The sequence below is a fragment of the Alligator sinensis genome, unplaced genomic scaffold, assembly GCF_000455745.1.
Source record: "Alligator sinensis unplaced genomic scaffold, ASM45574v1 scaffold2077_2, whole genome shotgun sequence".
NCBI lineage: Eukaryota > Metazoa > Chordata > Crocodylia > Alligatoridae > Alligator > Alligator sinensis.
In genome coordinates this window covers 199,291-204,156 of record NW_005843276.1, presented here as the reverse complement: position 1 = coordinate 204,156, position 4,866 = coordinate 199,291, and positions in this window count along the sequence as shown.

The following is a 4,866-nucleotide window of genomic DNA, read 5'->3' as shown; positions in this document are numbered from 1 at the left end:
CCCTGGCGCGCAGGAGGGGGCGGGCGTTGTCCCGAGCGCGGGGCGGGGCTTCAGGCGGCTGCTCTGCGGGCGCCGCCCCCAGCCCCTTGCCGGGCAGGGGGTCGCCCCGCCTCGCCTCGGCCCAGGCCTGCGTGTCTCGCCGCTTCCTGGCAGCCTGTACGCGGCCCTTTCACACCCCAGACCCTCCTGCCCGCCTAAGGCCGCCTCCCCCCGTCCGGGGCCTAGGGCAGAGGGCCAAGCTGCAGACAGCAGAGGGCTGCCCCAGAGCAGGAGGTGAGGGAGACGTGTCGGGGCAGGCGATTGCTCGCAGGTGTGGCAGAGACTGAAACCCCCAGGCAGCTGGCGGGGCTGATGTTGCAGGGGGAGGAGCGGCTTCCCGCGCGGGGCGGGGCCTGCGGGGCTGTTCCAGAACATCGCGGGGTGTTGGAGCCGAGAGCGCGCTGGAATGTCCCTTGGTTTTGGCCCGCACTGCTTTCACTCTTGTTTTGTAAAGAGGAGCAGAGATGTGCTTGTCACTCTGCCTTGTCTGTCAAAAATCAAACCAGCCCTGCAGCACCAGACCTGGAACCTGAGCTTCCTGTTAGGGCTTCCTGGCTTTCTCTGCAAAAGCAATGCCGTTACCGAGCAATGTAAAGCTGCCCAATGCACAATACCAAATGACTTATTAATACCTATGCTCTCTACTTGTTTTACTGATTGCTCAACAGCTTGAGTGAGGGAAGAGGAGTGGAAACACAAGTAGATGGGTGCACAAAAAGCAGTGAGGATCAGAGGGTGGAAACGGATGTCGTCTGATTTCTCATTTGTGTCGCAGCTGGAGCGCTCTGTTCAATGTCTTTCTAGTCAGAGATAACAGGTAGAACACAAGGAGATAATAATGTAGGCCAAAAAAAAAAGAGGGGGAAATAGATTAAGTGATGGTAAATAGAATTAGTTTGCAACATGGGATGATGGCAGATTTCTTTGTCCAGAGCATGAGGCTCTGGTTTGAAGAAACGCTTGTACAGGATGCAGGTCCTCCATTGAGACAGGTAAATTAATATGGCACAACAAGCCATATTACAAATTGCTGTGCTGTAGGGCGGCAGCTGTAGGGTTAAGAAAGGGAAGAACAAAAGAAGATTGCCTCTGGCAGGCACTGTTCACACAACTAATACTCTATATTGATTACAAAGCAGAACTAAAGCAAACTGCTGAGTTGGACAAAACTAAAATTACAAATAGAAAAGTTCTGTTCAGATAGAAAAGATTGAGTGCACCAGTAAAGATTTTCTTAGCTGATACTAATAGCCAATGATTAACCAACCATATCTGCTGATGCTGATCTGATAACTAATATTTAGTAACAGTGCAAAGCCTTTTAAACCACTGACATGAGCAAACCTTTTTTTTTGTTTTGTATTTAAAGCAGACACACACACCTGCCTGCTCCAGCCCTCAACGAGGAACGAGGAGACCACCTAATACACACTCACATCGCCCCTTCACCCATGGCTCCTACCCTCAGCCCCGCTCCCTGCGCAACCCATGCTGCTATCCTGGGTGGGTGAGGCGGACCCTTGTGTGGACACCAGCACTGGGTGCATTTGGAGCCCTAGAGCACACTGCTGCCTCAGTGCTAGTGGGTCCTCCACAGCTGCCTGGGAGAAGCCACTTTTGCAAAGACACCCGGTGCCTGGTAGAGCGGAATTTTCCTTGTGCAGCTCCTTACCCGACCTGTGTGCAGCTCAACATCTTCTCACCAGCCCCGGTGCTTGCCCCTGCTGTGTGCACAGCATTGCTATGGCCACAGCAGGATCTGGTAACAGTCCCTTTGTTGCAGAGTGCGGCGACCTGTAACTGGTCTCTGGTGCCCCCTTCCCCTCCCACTGTTCACCGGGATCTGTAGTTTGCCGTGGGCTTGGGTCGACAGTGGGGCACGGAGACCAGACTATGCCCACCAGGGTGCCCCTGGGACATAATTATTGTCTACAACAACCAAAAAAAGCCAATAGCTGATAACATAATTTCTCCTTTTATCGGTGCCAATCCTATAACCAACCGATATTTATAGATTCATAGATTGTAGAGTCGGAAGGGACCCCAAAGGATCATCGTGTCTGATCTTGTGTCCCAGACAGGAAAGAGGACCGAGGTCAGATGACCCCAGCCAGGTGCCTATCTAGCCTCCTCTTGAAGACCTCCAAGTTAGGTGATAGTACCACCTCTCTTGGAAGCCCATTCCAGATTATGGCCACCCTTACTGTGAAAAATGTCTTCCTAATGTCTAACTTGAATCTACCCTCCACTAGTTTGTACTCATTGTTCGTAGTTACTCCTAGGGGTGCCCTGGTAAATAGCGCATCTCCAATTTTCTGTTGTCCTCCCTTGATAAATTTATAGTCTGCTACAAGGTCTCCCCTCAGACATCTCTTGTGAAGGCTGAAGAGATCCAGATCCCTCAACCTCCCCTCATAAGGTCTTGCACAGAGGCCACTAATCATATGAGTGGCCCTCCTCTGGACCCTCTTCAGATTCTCTGCATCCCTCTTGAAGTGCAGTGCCCAAAACTGGACACGGTACTCCAACTGTGGCCTGACCAATGCCGCACAGCGGGGGAGCATCACCTCCCTTGATCTGTTGGTCATGCATCTGCTAATGCACGATAAGGTGCGATTGGCATTGTAGATGGCATTGTTACACTGCCAGCTCATATTCATTTTGGAGTCAACTATGACTCCAAAATCCCTTTCAGCCGCTGAGCTGCTGAGGAGGTCATCCCCCAACCATTAGGTGTGCTGGGGATTCCTCCTCCCTAGGTGGAATACCTTGCATTTATCTTTGTTGAATTGCATCCTGTTTCGTTCTGCCCATTGATCCAACCTGTCCAGATCGACCTGTATCTGCTCCCTGCCCTCCGGTGTGTTAACTTTGCCCCATAACTTGGTATCATCTGCGAACTTGGACAGGGTACTCTCCACACCCTTGTCCAAATTGCTGATGAAGATATTAAATAACACCAAGGACTGAACCCCACAGGACACCACTGCCCACCTCCTTCCAGGCCAAAAATGACCCATCCACCACCACTCTCTGGGTGTGGTCCCTAAGCCAGTTGGCCACCCACCCTACTGCCCAGTCATGAGTAGAATCCTACCATGTTTCCATTAAGCCAACTAGGTCATACTGGGTGCTAGCAAGTAAGAGTGTAAGCTCCTCCTATATCGATGCACTCCTGATGATTTGGGATGATCCTAGTTGCTACATGGGATAGTCACACATAATATTGACCAGAAGCAGTATGTCATTGTAGCAAAAACAAATGAGAATTATGTGCAATTAAAAAAAATGTTTCTGTGCTTCAGCCTTTAATCTTTCAAAGTACTTAAAGCACTTGATTGCTATACTAATTTTCCAGAAGCAGTGGTGCTTGAAGATAACATAGCTGCATCTGTTGTCAAATGCATTAGATCTTTATTTGCATGCCATGGTATTCCAAGAATTATATCAAGAATGGCAATACATTTTGCTAAAATTTCTGACTTTGATCCTGAGTCATCTAATCCCAGATATCCTTAAATTAATGGATTAGCACAATGTGGAGCATGCTTTGTGAAGAACGTGTTAAAAAAAGCAGTGAAAAAATCTATATGTGGCCTCATTCAACTACAGAGCTACCTTCAGTGCAGGGTGGAACGTACGGCTGTGTGAAGTTTCAGGTGCTGATTCGATTCAGAGGAGATTTGGCCTGATTGGGTGGCCAAATGTCCAAATTGAATCAGGAACCATTTAAAAGGTCTGAATCGATTTGAAGCTCTCCGAATCGATTTGGAGAGCTTCGGTGATTCAGGCCGTCCTCATCTGCTGCAGCAGGGAGCTGGACCCAGACTCTGAGCTGGTAAGTAGGGGCGGGGAAGGGGAGGTTGGAGGAGGGGGGAGGGGACCCCTGCCAAGCTCTATTCCCTGCTTGCTTCCCCAGCCCCTGCCCCATGGCTGCCTCGCCCGGCCCCAGCTCCCGGTGCTTTAAAAGCCCCGTTATTGGCTGCTGCCCTGCAGGGGGGCAATCCCTGCTGCCCCCCACTGCCCCATGCTGTGTGGGGGGGCCCTGTCACGAGCCCCCCCGCTCTCCCAGCCCCACCATGGCTGCCCTGCCCGCCCCAGCTCCTGGCCCTTTAAGAAAAAAACAAAAACCCTGGGATCACCAGCTCCTGCAATGGCCTCGGAGCTTCTGGGGGCTTGTGCAGAGCCCGCCATGCAGCGCAGGGCAGTGGGGATTGCCCCCCAGCCCAGCCAGGCAGGAACCAGCAAGTGCGGGGGGGGTTGTTTTTTTTTTAAAGGCCTGGGAGCTGGAGCAGGTGGAGCAGCCATTGGGGGGGGGAGGGGCTGGGCCTGTGTGATTTGGAGATTCAGCTGATTCAGCAGCAGCCAAAATCACCGAATAAGTGATTCGAATTACCAAATGGAATCACTGCCCCCTGAATCAGCCGAATCCAAATCTGAAGCAAATACTACCAGCTTCTCACAGGCCTAGTGGAAAGTCACTTGCTGAATTCCTCAATCAAAGACAGATAAATATTGGATTACCTGACATGGGGAAAAAACAAAAAGGAGAAAAAGAACCTATGATTATGTGAAAAAAGCTAGGGAAACACAATCATATTTGCAATATTACAAGAGAGGGGGCTGACCAATTCAACTCTGACCACAGGTGCTGGTCAGTTCTTAGGCATCCCAGTTCTTAGGCATGCAGACCACTTGTTAGGCATTCCTTAGATGCCTAAGGACTCTTAGGCATCTGCTGAAGATACCTAGTGACTTGGCCAATACAGAGTCATGTCAGGCCTTGGGCAGCAAGGTCTGGGAGTCACCCAGTGTCAGGAGAAGCAA